This window comes from Carassius gibelio, chromosome A19, assembly GCF_023724105.1.
Source record: "Carassius gibelio isolate Cgi1373 ecotype wild population from Czech Republic chromosome A19, carGib1.2-hapl.c, whole genome shotgun sequence".
NCBI lineage: Eukaryota > Metazoa > Chordata > Actinopteri > Cypriniformes > Cyprinidae > Carassius > Carassius gibelio.
This window is the reverse complement of record NC_068389.1, coordinates 28,032,645-28,054,494: the sequence shown is the minus strand read 5'-3', so window position 1 is coordinate 28,054,494 and position 21,850 is coordinate 28,032,645. Positions and strand designations below refer to the sequence as shown.

The 21,850-nt window shown below is 32.0% G+C and overlaps 1 protein-coding gene and 1 long non-coding RNA gene across 2 annotated transcripts in view; both read right to left on the bottom strand.

Annotated features, from left to right (window-relative positions):
• The window catches only part of LOC127935349 (uncharacterized), a 159,897-nt gene that overhangs the window by 109,504 nt on the left and 28,543 nt on the right, over positions 1–21,850 (bottom strand). The gene's annotated exons all lie outside the window — the stretch shown is intronic.
• On the bottom strand, positions 5,285–8,821 carry LOC127935369 (uncharacterized). Its single transcript, XR_008148078.1, has 3 exons — positions 8,466–8,821; positions 5,765–5,807; positions 5,285–5,646 (listed from the first exon to the last, which is right to left on the bottom strand). It is a non-coding gene; the product is annotated as an uncharacterized LOC127935369 (long non-coding RNA).

Here is a 21,850-nt window from a genome sequence, read left to right as displayed (position 1 = left end):
TTTAGAAATCATGAAAATATGATGATTTATTCTTAGAACTATTAATAGTTGTGCTACCAAATATTATTTTGGAATCTGCGATACTTTTTACAGGATTCTTCGATGCATAATTTTTTTAAGAACAGAGTTTATTTAAAATTATTTAAAATTTACTGACCCCAACCTATTGAACTATAGTGAATATTGTTTGGAAATATTAATATTTTAAATAAATGCCCTTCTTTTTAACTTTTTATTCATCAAAGAATCCTGAAAAAAGTATCACAGATTCCAAAATAATATTTATCAGCAAAACTGTTGATAATTCTAATAATAAATCATTATATTATTCCGATTTCTGAAGATCATGTGACACTGAAGACTGGTGGAATGATGCTGAAAATATAGCTGCACATCACATGAATAAATTACACTTTCATGTATATTAAAATAGAAAAATAATAATAATAATATTTCACAATATTACATGTTTTCCAGTATTTTTGATCAAATAAATGCTGTCTTGATGAGTAAAATAAATTCCTGTAAAAACATTAAAAATCATTCTGATCCCAAACGCTGACTGGTAGTGTGTGTGTGTGTGTGTGTGTGTATGAGCCCACTAACATACTAGGCAAGGCAAGTTTATTTATATAGCACATTTCATGCACCATGGTAATTCAGAGTGTTTTACATAAAAGAAAGTAAAATAATCATAAAGAAAAATTATAACAAAAATAAAACAAGCAATTTGAAAACTTTTAAAATGATTAAAAAATCAACAGAGTAGCGAACATGCTCCGAAGTGCCGATCTGAATCAACCGAGTCGCGAACATGCTCCGAAGTGCCGATCTGAATCAACTGATCAACCGAGTCGCGAACATGCTCCGAAGAACCGATCTGAATCAACGGAGTCGCGAACATGCTCCGAAGTGCCGATCTGAATCAACCGATCAACCGAGTCGCGAAACATGCTCCGAAGTGCCGATCTGAATCAACCGATCAACCGAGTCGCGAACATGCTCCGAAATGCCGATCTGAATCAAATATTATTTTGGAATCTACGATACTTTTTTCAGGATTCTTCCATGTATATATTTTTTAAAGAACAGCGTTTATTCCAAATATGAATCTCTTCTAATAATATTAATCTTTGATTTCACTTCTTATCAATTTAACACATCCTGAATAAAAGATTCTAAAATCTAATAAAGAATACAATTTCTTATAAAAAAAAAGGATAAAAATTTACCTAGTCGCGAATATGCTCCGAATTGCCGATCTGAATCAACCGAGGTGGAACAGGCTCCGAAGTGCCGATCTGAATAAACCCATCAACCTAGTCGCGAACAGGCTCCGAAGTCCCGATCTGAAAACTTTACCAAAGAATGTAAAAAATAACTATATTTCTCTATTAAATCTACAACTCTATGAAAGACTCAGACTCACTCCCTATAGTAAAAGAGAAATAATAAGAGGAGTGAAGTTTCCTACCGTTCTGCTGTGTTTGGTCCTCACGCCGTCTCCGCCCCTCACACTGCGCGTTTACAGCGCTAAATTAATCATCTTTGCTAATTATTATACATTTACATCATTGTCAGCTTCAGGTACTTAATTTATTATTGTTCAATGAACTGTTTGAAACAAAAAAGGTTGTATTTCAGTAATAATTCAAAATTATCAAAATAAAATATATAAAATAATGGTTTCTATTTTAATAGCCTTTAAAATATAATTTATTTCTGTGATGTGCAGCTGTATTTTCAGCATCATTCCTCCAGTCTTCAGTGTGACATGATCTTTAGAAATCATGAAAATATGCTGATTTATTCTTAAAACTATTAATAGTTGTACTACCAAATATTATTTTGGAATCTGCTATACTTTTTTCAGGATTCTTCGGTCTATTTTTTTTTTTTTAAAACAGCGTTTATTCCAAATATAAATCTCTTCTAACAATATTAATCTTTGATTTCACTTCTTATCAATTTAACACATCCTGAATAAAAGATTCTAAAATCTAATAAAGAATACAATTTCTTATAAAAAAAGAAAGGATAAAGATTTACCGAGTCGCGAACATGCTCCGAAGTGCCGATCTGAATCAACTGAGTCGCGAACAGGCTCCGAAGTGCCGATCTAAATCAACCGAGTCGCGACAGGCTCTGAGGTCCCGAGCTGAAAACTTTACCAAAGAATGTAAAAAATAACTATTTCTCTATTAAATCTACAGCTATATGAAAGACTCAGATCACGTATCTAAAAATAAATCGCTATAGTAAAAGAGAAATAATGAAAGGAGTGAAGTTTCATACCGTTCTGCTGTGTTTGGTCCTCGCAGCGCGTCTCCTGCCAGCACACGAGCATTTACAGCGCTAAATTAATCATCTTTGCTAATTATTATACATTTACATCATTGTCAGCTTCAGGCACTTCATTTATTATTGTTCAATGAACTGTTTGAAACAAAAAAAAAGGTTGTATTTCAGTAATAATTCAAAATTATCAAAATAAAATATATAAAATAATGGTTTCTATTTTAATATCCTTTAAAATATAATTTATTTCTGTGATGTGCAGCTGTATTTTCAGCATCATTCCTCCAGTCTTCAGTGTCACATGATCTTTAGAAATCATGAAAATATGATGATTTATTCTTAGAACTATTAATAGTTGTGCTACCAAATATTATTTTGGAATCTGCTATACTTTTTACAGGATTCTTCGATGCATAATTTTTTTAAGAACAGCGTTTATTTAAAATTATTTAAAATTTACTGACCCCAAACTATTGAACTATAGTGAATATTGTTTGGAAATATTAATATTTTAAATAAATGCCCTTCTTTTTAACTTTTTATATATCAAAGAATCCTGAAAAAAGTATCACAGATTCCAAAATAATATTTATCAGCAAATTTGTTGATAATTCTAATAATAAATCATTATATTATTCCGATTTCTGAAGATCATGTGACACTGAAAACTGGTGGAATGATGCAGAAAATATAGCTGCACATCACATGAATAAATTACACTTTCATGTATATTAAAATAGAAAAAAAATTATAATATTTCACAATATTACATGTTTTCCAGTATTTTTGATCAAATAAATGCTGTCTTGATGAGTAAAATAAATTCCTGTAAAAAACATTAAAAATCATTCTGATCCCAAACGCTGACTGGTAGTGTGTGTGTGTGTGTGTGTGTGTGTGTGTGTGTATGAGCCCACTAACATACTAGGCAAGGCAAGTTTATTTATATAGCACATTTCATGCACAATGGTAATTCAGAGTGTTTTACATAAAAGAAAGTAAAATAATCATAAAGAAAAATTATAACAAAAATAAAACAAGCAATTTTAAAACTTTTAAAATGATTAAAAAATCAACAGAGTAGCGAACATGCTCTGAAGTGCCGATCTGAATCAACTGATCAACCGAGTCGCGAACATGCTCCGAAGAACCGATCTGAATCAACGGAGTCGCGAACATGCTCCGAAGTGCCGATCTGAATCAACCGATCAACCGAGTCGCGAACATGCTCCGAAGTGCCGATCTGAATCAACCGATCAACCGAGTCGCGAACATGCTCCGAAATGCCGATCTGAATCAAATATTATTTTGGAATCTACGATACTTTTTTCAGGATTCTTCCATGTATAATTTTTTTAAAGAACAGCGTTTATTCCAAATATAAATCTCTTCTAATAATATTAATCTTTTATTTCACTTCTTATCAAATTAACACATCCTGAATAAAAGATTCTAAAATCTAATAAAGAATACAATTTCTTATAAAAAAAGAAAGGATAAAGATTTACCTAGTCGCGAATATGCTCCGAATTGCCGATCTGAATCAACCGAGGTGGAACAGGCTCCGAAGTGCCGATCTGAATAAACCCATCAACCTAGTCGCAAACATGCTCCGAATTGCCGATCTGAATCAACTGAGTCGCGAACAGGCTTCGAAGTCCCGATCTGAAAACTTTACCAAAGAATGTAAAAAATAACTATATTTCTCTATTAAATCTACAACTCTATGAAAGACTCAGACTCACTCGCTATAGTAAAAGAGAAATAATAAGAGGAGTGAAGTTTCTTACCGTTCTGCTGTGTTTGGTCCTCACGCCGTCTCCGCCCCTCACACTGCGCGTTTGCTAATTATTATACATTTACATCATTGTCAGCTTCAGGTACTTAATTTATTATTGTTCAATGAACTGTTTGAAACAAAAAAAAGGTTGTATTTCAGTAATAATTCAAAATTATCAAAATAAAATATATAAAATAATGGTTTCTATTTTAATATCCTTTAAAATATAATTTATTTCTGTGATGTGCAGCTGTATTTTCAGCATCATTCCTCCAGTCTTGAGTGTCACATGATCTTTAGAAATCATGAAAATATGATGATTTATTCTTAGAACTATTAATAGTTGTGCTACCAAATATTATTTTGGAATCTGCGATACTTTTTACAGGATTCTTCGATGCATAATTTTTTTAAGAACAGCGTTTATTTAAAATTATTTCAAATTTACTGACCCCAAACTATTGAACTATAGTGAATATTGTTTGGAAATATTAATATTTTAAATAAATGCCCTTCTTTTTAACTTTTTATTCATCAAAGAATCCTGAAAAAAGTATCACAGATTCCAAAACAATATTTATCAGCAAAACTGTTGATAATTCTAATAATAAATCATTATATTATTCCGATTTCTGAAGATCATGTGACACTGAAGACTGGTGGAATGATGCTGAAAATATAGCTGCACATCACATGAATAAATTACACTTTCATGTATATTAAAATAGAAAAAAATTAATAATATTTCACAATATTACATGTTTTCCAGTATTTTTGATCAAATAAATGCTGTCTTGATGAGTAAAATAAATTCCTGTAAAAAACATTAAAAATCATTCTGATCCCAAACGCTGACTGGTAGTGTGTGTGTGTGTGTGTGTGTATGAGCCCACTAACATACTAGGCAAGGCAAGTTTATTTATATAGCACATTTCATGCACAATGGTAATTCAGAGTGTTTTAAATAAAAGAAAGTAAAATAATCATAAAGAAAAATTATAACAAAAATAAAACAAGCAATTTTAAAACTTTTAAAATGATTAAAAAATCAACAGAGTAGCGAACATGCTCCGAAGTGCCGATCTGAATCAACTGATCAACCGAGTCGCGAACATGCTCCGAAGTGCCGATCTGAATCAACCGATCAACCGAGTCGCGAACATGCTCCGAAGTGCCGATCTGAGTCAACCGATCAACCGAGTCGCGAACATGCTCCGAAATGCCGATCTGAATCAAATATTATTTTGGAATCTACGATACTTTTTTCAGGATTCTTCCATGTATAATTTTTTTTAAAGAACAGCGTTTATTCCAAATATGAATCTCTTCTAATAATATTAATCTTTGATTTCACTTCTTATCAATTTAACACATCCTGAATAAAAGATTCTAAAATCTAATAAAGAATACAATTTCTTATAAAAAAAAAAGGATAAAGATTTACCTAGTCGCGAATATGCTCCGAATTGCCGATCTGAATCAACCGAGGTGGAACAGGCTCCGAAGTGCCGATCTGAATAAACCCATCAACCTAGTCGCGAACAGGCTCCGAAGTCCCGATCTGAAAACTTTACCAAAGAATGTAAAAAATAACTATATTTCTCTATTAAATCTACAACTCTATGAAAGACTCAGACTCACTCGCTATAGTAAAAGAGAAATAATAAGAGGAGTGAAGTTTCCTACCGTTCTGCTGTGTTTGGTCCTCACGCCGTCTCCGCCCCTCACACTGCGTTTACAGCGCTAAATTAATCATCTTTGCTAATTATTATACATTTACATCATTGTCAGCTTCAGGTACTTAATTTATTATTGTTCAATGAACTGTTTGAAACAAAAAAGGTTGTATTTCAGTAATAATTCAAAATTATCAAAATAAAATATATAAAATAATGGTTTCTATTTTAATAGCCTTTAAAATATAATTTATTTCTGTGATGTGCAGCTGTATTTTCAGCATCATTCCTCCAGTCTTCAATGTCACATGATCTTTAGAAATCATGAAAATATGCTGATTTATTCTTAAAACTATTAATAGTTGTACTACCAAATATTATTTTGGAATCTGCTATACTTTTTTCAGGATTCTTCGGTCTATTTTTTTTTAAAAAACAGCGTTTATTCCAAATATAAATCTCTTCTAACAATATTAATCTTTGATTTCACTCCTTATCAATTTAACACATCCTGAATAAAAGATTCTAAAATCTAATAAAGAATACAATTTCTTATAAAAAAAGAAAGGATAAAGATTTACCAAGTCGCGAACATGCTCCGAAGTGCCGATCTGAATCCACTGAGTCGCGAACAGGCTCCGAAGTGCCGATCTAAATCAACCGAGTCGCGAACAGGCTCCGAGGTCCCGAGCTGAAAACTTTACCAAAGAATGTAAAAAATAACTATTTCTCTATTAAATCTACAGCTATATGAAAGACTCAGATCACGTATCTAAAAATAAATCGCTATAGTAAAAGAGAAATATGAAAGGAGTGAAGTTTCATACCGTTCTGCTGTGTTTGGTCCTCGCAGCGCGTCTCCTGCCAGCACACGAGCATTTACAGCGCTAAATTAATCATCTTTGCTAATTATTATACATTTACATCATTGTCAGCTTCAGGTACTTCATTTATTATTGTTCAATGAACTGTTTGAAACAAAAAAAAGGTTGTATTTCAGTAATAATTCAAAATTATCAAAATAAAATATATAAAATAATGGTTTCTATTTTAATATCCTTTAAAATATAATTTATTTCTGTGATGTGCAGCTGTATTTTCAGCATCATTCCTCCAGTCTTCAGTGTCACATGATCTTTAGAAATCATGAAAATATGATGATTTATTCTTAGAACTATTAATAGTTGTGCTACCAAATATTATTTTGGAATCTGCGATACTTTTTACAGGATTCTTCGATGCATAATTTTTTTAAGAACAGCGTTTATTTAAAATTATTTAAAATTTACTGACCCCAAACTATTGAACTATAGTGAATATTGTTTGGAAATATTAATATTTTAAATAAATGCCCTTCTTTTTAACTTTTTATTCATCAAAGAATCCTGAAAAAAGTATCACAGATTCCAAAATAATATTTATCAGCAAATTTGTTGATAATTCTAATAATAAATCATTATATTATTCCGATTTCTGAAGATCATGTGACACTGAAAACTGGTGGAATGATGCAGAAAATATAGCTGCACATCACATGAATAAATTACACTTTCATGTATATTAAAATAGAAAAAAAATTATAATATTTCACAATATTACATGTTTTCCAGTATTTTTGATCAAATAAATGCTGTCTTGATGAGTAAAATAAATTCCTGTAAAAAACATTAAAAATCATTCTGATCCCAAACGCTGACTGGTAGTGTGTGTGTGTGTGTGTGTGTGTGTATGAGCCCACTAACATACTAGGCAAGGCAAGTTTATTTATATAGCACATTTCATGCACAATGGTAATTCAGAGTGTTTTACATAAAAGAAAGTAAAATAATCATAAAGAAAAATAACAAAAATAAAACAAGCAATTTTAAATCTTTTAAAATGATTAAATATGCTGATTAAAGTCGCCAATATGCTCCGAATTGCCGATCTGAATCAACCGAGGTGAAACAGGCTCCGAAGTGCCGATCTGAATAAACCCATCAACCTAGTCTCGAACAGGCTCCGAAGTCCCGATCTGAAAACTTTACCAAAGAATGTAAAAAATAACTATATTTCTCTATTAAATCTACAACTCTATGAAAGACTCAGACTCACTCGCTATAGTAAAAGAGAAATAATAAGAGGAGTGAAGTTTCCTACCGTTCTGCTGTGTTTGGTCCTCATGCCGTCTCAGCCCCTCACACTGCGCGTTTACAGCGCTAAATTAATCATCTTTGCTAATTATTATACATTTTCATCATTGTCAGCTTCAGGTACTTAATTTATCATTGTTCAATGAACTGTTTGAAACAAAAAAAAGGTTGTATTTCAGTAATAATTCAAAATTATCAAAATAAAATATATAAAATAATGGTTTCTATTTTAATATCCTTTAAAATATAATTTATTTCTGTGATGTGCAGCTGTATTTTCAGCATCATTCCTCCAGTCTTCAGTGTCACATGATCTTTATAAATCATGAAAATATGATTTAAACTTAAAACTATTAATAGTTGTACTACCAAATATTATTTTGGAATCTGCTATACTTTTTTCAGGATTCTTCGGTCTATTTTTTTTTTAAAAACAGCGTTTATTCCAAATATAAATCTCTTCTAACAATATAAATCTTTGATTTCACTCCTTATCAATTTAACACATCCTGAATAAAAGATTCTAAAATCTAATAAAGAATACAATTTCTTATAAAAAAAGAAAGGATAAAGATTTACCGAGTCGCGAACATGCTCCGAAGTGCCGATCTGAATCAACTGAGTCGCGAACAGGCTCCGAAGTGCCGATCTAAATCAACCGAGTCGCAAACAGGCTCCGAGGTCCCGAGCTGAAAACTTTACCAAAGAATGTAAAAAATAACTATTTCTCTATTAAATCTACAGCTATATGAAAGACTCAGATCACGTATCTAAAAATAAATCGCTATAGTAAAAGAGAAATAATGAAAGGAGTGAAGTTTCATACCGTTCTGCTGTGTTTGGTCCTCGCAGCGCGTCTCCTGCCAGCACACGAGCATTTACAGCGCTAAATTAATCATCTTTGCTAATTATTATACATTTACATCATTGTCAGCTTCAGGTACTTCATTTATTATTGTTCAATGAACTGTTTGAAACAAAAAAAAAAAGGTTGTACTTCAGTAATAATTCAAAATTATCAAAATAAAATATATAAAATAATGGTTTCTATTTTAATATCCTTTAAAATATAATTTATTTCTGTGATGTGCAGCTGTATTTTCAGCATCATTCCTCCAGTCTTCAGTGTCACATGATCTTTAGAAATCATGAAAATATGATGATTTATTCTTAGAACTATTAATAGTTGTGCTACCAAATATTATTTTGGAATCTGCGATATTTTTTACAGGATTCTTCGATGCATAATTTTTTTAAGAACAGCGTTTATTTAAAATTATTTAAAAATTACTGACCCCTAACTATTGAACTATAGTGAATATTGTTTGGAAATATTAATATTTTAAATAAATGCCCTTCTTTTTAACTTTTTATACATCAAAGAATCCTGAAAAAAGTATCACAGATTCCAAAATAATATTTATCAGTAAAACTGTTGATAATTCTAATAATAAATCATTATATTATTCCGATTTCTGAAGATCATGTGAAACTGAAAACTGGTGGAATGATGCTGAAAATATAGCTGCACATCACATGAATAAATTACACTTTCATGTATATTAAAATAGAAATAAATTAATAATATTTCACAATATTACATGTTTCCCAGTATTTTTGATCAAATAAATGCTGTCTTGATGAGTAAAATAAATTCCTGTAAAAAACATTAAAAATCATTCTGATCCCAAACGCTGACTGGTAGTGTGTGTGTGTGTGTGTGTGTGTATGAGCCCACTAACATACTAGGCAAGGCAAGTTTATTTATATAGCACATTTCATGCACAATGGTAATTCAGAGTGTTTTACATAAAAGAAAGTAAAATAATCATGAAGAAAAATTATAACAAAAATAAAACAAGCAATTTTAAAACTTTTAAAATGATTAAAAAATCAACAGAGTAGCGAACATGCTCCGAAGTGCCGATCTGAATCAACCGAGTCGCGGACATGCTCCGAAGTGCCAATCTGAATCAACTGATCAACCGAGTCGCGAACATGCTCCGAAGAACCGGTCTGAATCAACGGAGTCGCGAACATGCTCCGAAGTGCCGATCTGAATCAATCGATCAACCGAGTCGCGAACATGCTCCGAAGTGCCGATCTGAATCAACCGATCAACCGAGTCGCGAACATGCTCCGAAATGCCGATCTGAATCAAATATTATTTTGGAATCTACGATACTTTTTTCAGGATTCTTCCATGTATAATTTTTTTTTAAAGAACAGTGTTTATTCCAAATATAAATTTCTTCCAACAATATTAATATTTGATATCACTTCTTATCAATTTAACACATCCTGAATAAAATATTCTAAAATCTATTAAAGAATACAATTTCTTATATAAAAAAAGAAAGGATAAAAACGTACTGTCCCCAAACTATTGAACTGTAGTGAATATTGTTAGAATATATTTATATTTATAAATAAATGCTCTTCTTTTTCACTTTTTATTCATCAAAGAAGCCTGAAAAAGTATCACAGATTCCAAAATAATATTTATCAGCAAAAGTGTTGATAATTCTAATAATAAATCATCATATTATTCTGATTTCTGAAGATCATGTGACACTGAAGACTGGAGGAATGATGCTGAAAATACAGCTGCACATCACATGAATAAATCATACTTTCATGTATATTAAAAAAGAACAATGTTAATAATATTTCACAATATTACATGTTTTCCAGTATTTTTGATCAAATAAATGCTGTCTTGATGAGTAAAATAAATTCCTGTAAATAAACTTTAAAAATCATTCTGATCCCAAACTCTGACCGGTAGTGTGTGTGTGTGTGTGTGTGTGTGTGTGTGTGTGTGTGTGTGTGTGTGTATGTGTATATATATATATATTAGTGCTGTCAATCGATTAAAAAAAATTAACTAATTAATCGCACAATTTTTTTTAAATTAATCGCCATTAATCGCGATTAATCGCAATTAAAAGACTGAAACTTTTTGGATATGTAAATGTAAAATGTAAATAATCAATGTAAACTCAAGACAAAGAAACTATTTAAATTCAAAATATGATTGTTTATTGGAATTTTTGTTTAACTTGTAACACAGATTTTCTCATGTAAACAACATACCTGCAATAAACCATCAATATCCTCCAAATTAACTGTTGGCTTGAAAGCCATATATTTATTACAGAAATAAAAACACAGGCATGTAAGTACCATTTGAATTTCAAAACAATCAATGCCAATAAAAAACAAAAATGATTTCCATGTTGAATTCTAAGTGGACTGCAAAAAAATTCCAAAGTATAGTCATTGCCAGTGCTTTAAGTGGGCCGGTACACACCGGTACTCAGTACCACCACTTCCAAATATAGCTCTTGAGCGTATACCGCCACCTCTCCGTGCGCCCAGAACGTGCTTTTAGCGTACCGGTACGCTCATTTGGACATCTGTTTTAATAGAGGTTTTAATCTTTTTGCCGATTTTCAGAGCGCCCTTCACAATGCAAGCTTCCTAATTCATCCCACCCAGAGCAGAAACTACATTACCCATTGACCCTTAAGTTATACAAGTGAATAACTCAACGTGGCCGGAGAAGGTGTGTGAAACTCGTTGTGAGTTATACTAAAGCAAAATCTTGAGTAATTATTGTCTGATAAACATTAAAAACTGTCTGCGGAGGTTGAGTCGTCCTGCAGCCCCCGCTGGCTATTCATTGGCTGCAGCATCTTTTTTCTAAGTTCTAAAAAAATACCGTAGACGGCAAGGCACAAATTTAGATATTCATTTATCTAATTAATCTATAGCCTATGCACAAAGACAATATGATCTTTTTGTCCCCTTTTTGTTTTAAAGCTTGATGAAGAGAGAGAGCGAAAGGTGCTGCAGCTGAGGAGGACAGTGATGCACGCGCACAGGAGTGATTGATAGTTCGCGGCACTGTGTACAAAAAATACTCCGCTACACAATTATTTCTTTATTTTCGTTTAAGCTTATTAACGTTAGCGTTACAGAAAGGTCTGATTTACGCACTGTTACAGTCATTTTTTTTTTTTTTTTTAAACAATGACATTTGAGTTCATGATTTTAATGTTTCTTGTGGCAGACTAAATGAAGAGTAATGTTTCTTGTGGCAGACTGAAGAGTAATCCGGCAGAGTTTTATACTGAAACTTTCCGTCTAAAAGTCCTTCCTTGGTCTTATCCATATTTCTTTGCACGTTGAACACACATAGGCCACAACTGGAAATAAAAAAAAAATACAACCGCGTTAATTGCGTTATTTTTTTTTAACGCGTTAAATATTTCAAATTAATCGAATGCGTTAACGCGCTAATTTTGACAGCACTAATATATATATATATATATATATATATATATATATATATATATATATATATATATATATATAAGCCCCCTAACACACTAGGCAAGGCAAGGCAAGTTTATTTATAGCACATTTCATACACAATGGTAATTCAAAGTGCTTTACATAAAAGAAAGTAAAATAATCATAAAGAAAAATGATAACAAAAATAAAACAAGCAATTTTAAAACTTTTAAAATGATTAAAAAATTTACGTAAAATGAATTTAAAAACGGTTACTAAATTATTTTACATAAAAAACAGTGAAAATATAGTGCAATCAGTTCAGACATTGCACAGTGCTCATTCAATAAATGCAAAGCTAAACATATAAGTTTTAAGTCTAGATTTAAATGTGAGTAGTGTTTTAGCACATCTGATCTCTTCTGTAAGTTGATTCCAACTGCGAGCAGCATAGAAACTAAAAGCAGATTTCCCTTGTTTTGTGTGAACCCTTGGTATTTCTAACTGACTCGATCCTAATGATCTGAGTGCTCTGTTAAGTATTTAAAAATAAATCGCTATAGTAAAAGAGAAATAATAAGAGGAGTGAAGTTTCCTACTTTTTTCAGGATTCTTCGATGTATATTTTTTTTTAAAGAACAGCGTTTATTCCAAATATAAATCTCTTCTAACGATATTAATCTTTGTTATCACTTCTTATAAATTTAACACATCCTGAATAAAAGATTCTAAAATCTAATAAAGAATACAATTTCTTAAAAAAAAAAGAAGGATAAAAATTTACCAAAGTTGCGAACATGCTCCGAAGTGCCGATCTGAATCAACCGAGTCGCGAACAGGCTCCGAAGTGCCAATCTGAATCAACCGAGTCGCGAACATTCTCCGAAGTGCCGATCTGAATCAACCGAGTCGCGAACAGGCTCCGAAGTGCCGATCTGAATCAACCGAGTCGCGAACATACTCCGAAGTGCCGATCTGAATCAACCGAGTCGCGAACATGCTCCGAAGTGCCGATCTGAATCAACCGAGTCGCGAACATGCTCCGAAGTGCCGATCTGAATCAACCGAGTCGCGAACATTCTCCGAAGTGCCGATCTGAAGCAACTGAGTCGCGAACAGGCTCCGAAGTGCCGATCTGAATCAACCGAGTCGCGAACATTCTCCGAAGTGCCGATCTGAAGCAACCGAGTCGCGAACAGGCTCCGAAGTGCCGATCTGAATCAACCGAGTCGCGAACATGCTCCGAAGTGCCGATCTGAATCAACCGAGTCGCGAACAGGCTCCGAAGTGCCGATCTGAATCAACCGAGTCGCGAACATGCTCCGAAGTGCCGATCTGAATCAACCGAGTCGCGAACAGGCTCCGAAGTGCCGATCTGAATCAACCGAGTCGCGAACATGCTCCGAAGTGCCGATCTGAATCAACCGAGTCGCGAACAGGCGCCGAAGTGCCGATCTGAATCAACAGAGTTGCGAACAGGCTCCGAAGTGCCGATCTGAATCAACCGAGTCGCGAACAGGCTCCGAAGTGCCGATCTGAATTAACCGAGTCGCGAACAGGCTCCGAAGTGCCGATCTAAATCAACCGAGTTGCGAACAGGCTCCAAAGTGCCGATCTGAATCAACCAAGTTGCGAACAGGCTCCGATATCCCGATCTGAAAACTTCGACCAAAGAATGTAAAAAATAACTCTATTTATCTAATAACTCTACAACTCTATGAAAGACTCAGATCACGTATCTAAAAATAAATCGCTACAGTAAAAGAGAAATAATAAGAGGAGTGAAGTTTCCACCGTTCTTCTGTTTTTGGTCCTCAAGCGCGTCTGACGCTCCGCGGCGCGTCTCTGCCCCTCACACCTGCGTTTACAGCTCTAAATTAATCATATTTGCTAATTATTATACATTTTCTTCATTGTCAACTTCAGGTACTTTATTTATTATTGTTCAATTAACTGTTTGAAACAAAAAAAGATTGTATTTCAGTAATAATTCAAAATTATAAAAATAAAATATATAAAAGAATGGTTTCTATTTTAATATCCTTTAAAATATAATTTATTTCTGTGATGTGCAGCTGTATTTTCAGCATCATTCCTCCAGTCTTCAGTGTCACATGATCTTTTGAAATCATGGAAAATATGATGATTTATTCTTAGAACTATTAATAGTTGTGCTACCAAATATTATTTTGGAATCTGCTATACTTTTTTTAAGGATTCTTCGATGTATAATTTTTTTTAAAGAACAGCGTTTATTCCAAATATAAATCTCTTCTAACAATATTAATCTTTTATTTCACTTCTTATCAATTACATCCTGAATAAAATATTCTAAAATCTAATAAAGGATACAATTTCTTATAAAAAAAAGAAAGGATAAAAATTTACTGACCCCAAACTATTGAACTGTAGTGAATATTGTTATAAAATATTTATATTTTAAATAAATGCTCTTCTTTTTAACTTTTTATTCATCAAAGAACCCTGAAAAAAGTATAACAGATTCCAAAATAATATTTATCAGCAAAACTGTTGATAATTCTAATAATAAATCATCATATTATTCTGAATTCTGATAATCATGTGACACTGAAGACTGGAGGAATGATGCTGAAAATACAGCTGCACATCACATGAATGAATTTCACTTTCATGTGTATTAAAATAGAAAAATGTTAATAATATTTCACAATATTACATGTTTTCCAGTATTTTTGATCAAATAAATGCTGCCTTGATGAGTAAAATAAATTCCTGTAAAAAAACATTAAAAATCATTCTGATCCCAAACTCTGACTGGTAGTGTGTGTATGTGTGTGTGTGTGTGTGTGTTTGTGTGTGTATAAGCCCAATAACACACTAGGCAAGGCAAGGCAAGTTTATTTATATAGCAAATTTCATATACAATGGTAATTCAAAGTGCTTTACATAAAATAAAGTAAAATAATCAAAGAAAAATTATAACAAAAATAAAACAAGCAATTTTAAAACTTTTAAAATGATTAAAAAATTTACTTAATTAAAATGAATTTTAAAACGGTTACTAAATTATTTTACATAAAAAAACAGTGAAAATATAGTGCAATCAGTTCAGACATTGCACAGTGCTCATTCAATAAATGCAAAGCTAAACATATGAGTTTTAAGTCTAGATTTAAATGTGAATAGTGTTTTAGCACATCTGATCTCTTCTGGAAGCTGATTCCAACTGCGAGCGGCATAGAAACTAAAAGCAGATTTCCCTTGTTTTGTGTGAACCCTTGGTATTTCTAACTGACTCGATCCTAATGATCGGAGTGCTCTGTTAAGTATTTAAAAATAAATCGCTATAGTAAAAGAGAAATAATAAGAGGAGTGAAGTTTCCTACTTTTTTCAGGATTCTTCGATGTATATATTTTTTTTAAAGAACAGCGTTTATTCCAAATATAAATCTCTTCTAACGATATTAATCTTTGTTATTACTTCTTATCAATTTAACACATCCTGAATAAAAGATTCTAAAATCTAATAAAGAATACAATTTCTTATAAAAAAAAAGAAAGGATAAAAATTTACCAAGTCGCGAACATGCTCCGAAGTGCCGATCTGAATCAACCGAGTCGCGAACATGCTCCGAAGTGCCGATCTGAATCAACCGAGTCGCGAACAGGCTCCGAAGTGCCGATCTGAATCAACCGAGTCGCGAACATGCTCCGAAGTGCCGATCTGAATCAACCGAGTCGCGAACAGGCGCCGAAGTGCCGATCTGAATCAACAGAGTTGCGAACAGGCTCCGAAGTGCCGATCTGAATCAACCGAGTCGCGAACAGGCTCCGAAGTGCCGATCTGAATCAACCGAGTCGCGAACAGGCTCCGAAGTGCCGATCTAAATCAACCGAGTTGCGAACAGGCTCCAAAGTGCCGATCTGAATCAACCAAGTTGCGAACAGGCTCCGATATCCCGATCTGAAAACTTCGACCAAAGAATGTAAAAAATAACTCTATTTATCTAATAACTCTACAACTCTATGAAAGACTCAGATCACGTATCTAAAAATAAATCGCTACAGTAAAAGAGAAATAATAAGAGGAGTGAAGTTTCCACCGTTCTTCTGTTTTTGGTCCTCAAGCGCGTCTGACGCTCCGCGGCGCGTCTCTGCCCCTCACACCTGCGTTTACAGCTCTAAATTAATCATATTTGCTAATTATTATACATTTTCTTCATTGTCAACTTCAGGTACTTTATTTATTATTGTTCAATTAACTGTTTGAAACAAAAAAAGATTGTATTTCAGTAATAATTCAAAATTATAAAAATAAAATATATAAAAGAATGGTTTCTATTTTAATATCCTTTAAAATATAATTTATTTCTGTGATGTGCAGCTGTATTTTCAGCATCATTCCTCCAGTCTTCAGTGTCACATGATCTTTTGAAATCATGGAAAATATGATGATTTATTCTTAGAACTATTAATAGTTGTGCTACCAAATATTATTTTGGAATCTGCTATACTTTTTTTAAGGATTCTTCGATGTATAATTTTTTTTAAAGAACAGCGTTTATTCCAAATATAAATCTCTTCTAACAATATTAATCTTTTATTTCACTTCTTATCAATTACATCCTGAATAAAATATTCTAAAATCTAATAAAGGATACAATTTCTTATAAAAAAAAGAAAGGATAAAAATTTACTGACCCCAAACTATTGAACTGTAGTGAATATTGTTATAAAATATTTATATTTTAAATAAATGCTCTTCTTTTTAACTTTTTATTCATCAAAGAACCCTGAAAAAAGTATAACAGATTCCAAAATAATATTTATCAGCAAAACTGTTGATAATTCTAATAATAAATCATCATATTATTCTGAATTCTGATAATCATGTGACACTGAAGACTGGAGGAATGATGCTGAAAATACAGCTGCACATCACATGAATGAATTTCACTTTCATGTGTATTAAAATAGAAAAATGTTAATAATATTTCACAATATTACATGTTTTCCAGTATTTTTGATCAAATAAATGCTGCCTTGATGAGTAAAATAAATTCCTGTAAAAAAACATTAAAAATCATTCTGATCCCAAACTCTGACTGGTAGTGTGTGTATGTGTGTGTGTGTGTGTGTGTTTGTGTGTGTATAAGCCCAATAACACACTAGGCAAGGCAAGGCAAGTTTATTTATATAGCAAATTTCATATACAATGGTAATTCAAAGTGCTTTACATAAAATAAAGTAAAATAATCAAAGAAAAATTATAACAAAAATAAAACAAGCAATTTTAAAACTTTTAAAATGATTAAAAAATTTACTTAATTAAAATGAATTTTAAAACGGTTACTAAATTATTTTACATAAAAAAACAGTGAAAATATAGTGCAATCAGTTCAGACATTGCACAGTGCTCATTCAATAAATGCAAAGCTAAACATATGAGTTTTAAGTCTAGATTTAAATGTGAATAGTGTTTTAGCACATCTGATCTCTTCTGGAAGCTGATTCCAACTGCGAGCGGCATAGAAACTAAAAGCAGATTTCCCTTGTTTTGTGTGAACCCTTGGTATTTCTAACTGACTCGATCCTAATGATCGGAGTGCTCTGTTAAGTATTTAAAAATAAATCGCTATAGTAAAAGAGAAATAATAAGAGGAGTGAAGTTTCCTACTTTTTTCAGGATTCTTCGATGTATATATTTTTTTTAAAGAACAGCGTTTATTCCAAATATAAATCTCTTCTAACGATATTAATCTTTGTTATTACTTCTTATCAATTTAACACATCCTGAATAAAAGATTCTAAAATCTAATAAAGAATACAATTTCTTATAAAAAAAAGAAAGGATAAAAATTTACCAAGTCGCGAACATGCTCCGAAGTGCCGATCTGAATCAACCGAGTCGCGAACATGCTCCGAAGTGCCGATCTGAATCAACCGAGTCGCGAACAGGCTCCGATGTCCCGATCTGAAAACTTCAACCAAGGAATGTAAAAAATAACTCTGTTTATCTAATAACTCTACAACTCTATGAAAGACTCAGATCACGTATCTAAAAATAAATCGCTATAGTAAAAGAGAAATAATAAGAGGAGTGAAGTTTCCACCGTTCTGCTGTTTTTGGTCCTCAAGCGCGTCTGACGCTCCGCGGCGCGTCTCTGCCCCTCACAAGCGCGTTTACAGCTCTAAATTAATCATATTTGCTAATTATTATACATTTTCTTCATTGTCAACTTCAGGTACTTTATTTATTATTGTTCAATTAACTGTTTGAAACAAAAAAAAGTTGTATTTCAGTAATAATTCAAAATTATGAAAATAAAATATATAAAAGAATGGTTTCTATTTTAATATCCTTTAAAATATAATTTATTTCTGTGATGTGTAGCTGTATTTTCAGCATCATTCCTCCAGTCTTCAGTGTCACATGATCTTTTGAAATCATGAAAATATGATGATTTATTCTTAGAACTATTAATAGTTGTGCTACCAAATATTATTTTGGAATCTGCGATACTTTTTTCAGGATTCTTCGATGTATGATTTTTTTTTAAAGAACAGCGTTTATTCCAAATATAAATCTCTTCTAACAATATTAATCTTTTATATCACTTCTTCTCAATTACATCCTGAATAAAATATTCTAAAATCTAATAAAGGATACAATTTCTTATAAAAAAAGAAAGGAGAAAAATTTACTGACCCCAAACTATTGAACTGTAGTGAATATTGTTATAAAATATTTATATTTTAAATAAATGCTCTTCTTTTTAACTTTTTATTCATCAAAGAATCCTGAAAAAAGTATAACAGATTCCAAAATAATATTTATCAGCAAAACTGTTGATAATTCTAATAATAAATCATCATATTATTCTGATTTCTGATGATCATGTGACACTGAAGACTGGAGGAATGATGCTGAAAATACAGCTGCACATCACATGAATAAATTACACTTTCATGTATATTAAAATAGAACAATGTTAATAATATTTCACAATATTACATGTTTTCCTGTATTTTTGTTCAAATAAATGCTGTCTTGATGAGTAAAATAAATTCCTGTAACAAAACATTAAAAATCATTCTGATCCCAAACTCTGACCTGTAGTGTGTGTATGTGTGTGTGTGTGTGTGTGTGTGTGTGTGTATAAGCCCAATAACACACTAGGCAAGGCAAGGCAAGTTTATTTATATAGCAAATTTCATACACAATGGTAATTCAAAGTGCTTTACATAAAAGAAAGTAAAATAATCAAAGAAAAATTATAACAAAAATAAAACAAGCAATTTTAAAACTTTTAAAATGATTAAAAAATTTACTTAAAATGAATTTTAAAACGGTTACTAAATTATTTTACATAAAAAAACAGTGAAAATATAGTGCAATCAGTTCAGACATTGCACAGTGCTCAATCAATAAATTCACAGCTACTCAGATGAGTTTTAAGTCTAGATTTAAATGTGAGTAGTGTTTTAGCACATCTGATCTCTTCTGGAAGCTGATTCCAACTGCGAGCGGCATAGAAACTAAAAGCAGATTTCCCTTGTTTTGTGTGAACCCTTGGTATTTCTAACTGACTCGATCCTAATGTTCTGAGTGCTCTGTTACGTATCTAAAAATAAATCGCTATAGTAAAAGAGAAATAATAAGAGGAGTGAAGTTTCTTACCATTCTGCTGTGTTTGGTCCGCAGCGCGTCACCGCACCTCACACGCGCGTTTACAGCGCTAAATGAATCATCTTTGCTAATTTTTATATATTTACTTCATTGTCAGGTTCAGGTACTTCATTTATTATTGTTCAATGAACTGTTTGAAACAAAAAAAGTTGCATTTCAGTAATTATTCAAAATGATCAAAAAATATATATAAAATAATAATTTCTATTTTAATATCCTTTTATAATATAATTTATTTCTGTGACGTGCAGCTGTATTTTCAGCATCATTCCTCCAGTCTTCAGTGTCACATGATCTTTAGAAATCATGAAAATATGATTATTTATTATTAGAACTATTAATAGTTGTGCTACCAAATATTATTTTGGAATCTGCGATACTTTTTTCAGGATTCTTCGATGCATAATTTTTAAAAAAAAAAACAGTTTTTATTCCAAATATAAATCTGTTCTAACAATATTAATCTTTGATTTAACTTCTTATTAATTTAACACATCCTGAATAAAAGATTCTAAAATCTAATAAATAATACAATTTCTTATAAAAAAAAAAGAAAGGATACAAATTTACCGAGTTGCTTACATGCTCCGAAGTGCCGATCTGAATCAACAGAGTCGCGAACATTCTCCGAAGTGCCGATCTGAATCAACCGATCAACCGAGTCGCGAACATGCTCCGAAGTGCCGATCTGAATCAACCGAGTCGCGAACATGCTCCGAAGTGCCGATCTGAATCAACCGATCAACCGAGTCGCGAACAGGCTCCGAAGTGCCGATCTGAATCAACCGAGTCGCGAACAGGCTCCGAAGTGCCGATCTGAATCAACCGAGTCGCGAACATGCTCCGAAGTGCCGATCTGAATCAACCGAGTCGCGAACAGGCTCCGAAGTGCCGATCTGAATCAACCGAGTCGCGAACAGGCTCCGAAGTGCCGATCTGAATCAACTATGTAAAAAAAAAAAACAGAATACCGTTCTTACCAAATTCTTTTAACACGTTCTTAATCATAATTAGTTTCTAAACAATGACAGGAACTTTCAGAGCTGATTTCAAAGTTTCTGCGTTTATAAAACAACTCTATGAAAGATCACGTATCTAAAAATAAATCGCTATAGCAAAAGAGAAATAATAAGAGGAGTGAAGTTTCCTACCGTTCTGCTGTGTTTGGTCCTCATGCGCGTCTGACGCTCCGCGGCGCGTCACCGGACCTCACACACGCGTTTACAGCTCTAAATTAATCATCTTTGCTAATTATTATACATTTACTTCATTGTCAGCTTCAGGTACTTCGTTTATTATTGTTCAATTAACTGTTTGAAACAAAAAAAGGTTGTATTTCAGTAATAATTAAAAATTATCAAAATCAAATATATAAAATAATGGTTTCTATTTTAATATCGTTTAAAATATAATTTATTTCTGTGATGTGCAGCTGTATTTTCAGCATCATTCCTCCAGTCTTCAGTGTCACATGATCTTTATAAATCAAGGAAATATGATTATTTCTTATTAGAACTATTAATAGTTGTGCTACCAAATATTATTTTGGAATCTGCGACACTTTTTTCAGGATACTTCGATGTATAATTTTTTTTAAAGAACAGCGTTTATTCCAAATATAAATCTTTTCTAACAATATTAATCTTTGATATCACTTCTTATCAATTTAACACATCCTGAATAAAAGATTCTAAAATCTAATAAAGAATACAATTTCTTATAAAAAAAAGAGAAAGGATAAAAATGTACTGACCCCAAACTATTGAACTGTAGTGAATATTGTTAGAAAATATTTATATTTTAAATAAATGCTCTTCTTTTTAACTTTTTATTCATCAAAGAATCCTGAAAAAAGTATAACAGATTCCAAAATAATTTTTATCAGCAATACTATTTATAATTCTAATAATAAATCATCATATTATTCTGATTTCTGAAGATCATGTGACACTGAAGACTGGAGGAATGATGCTGAAAATACAGCTGCACATCA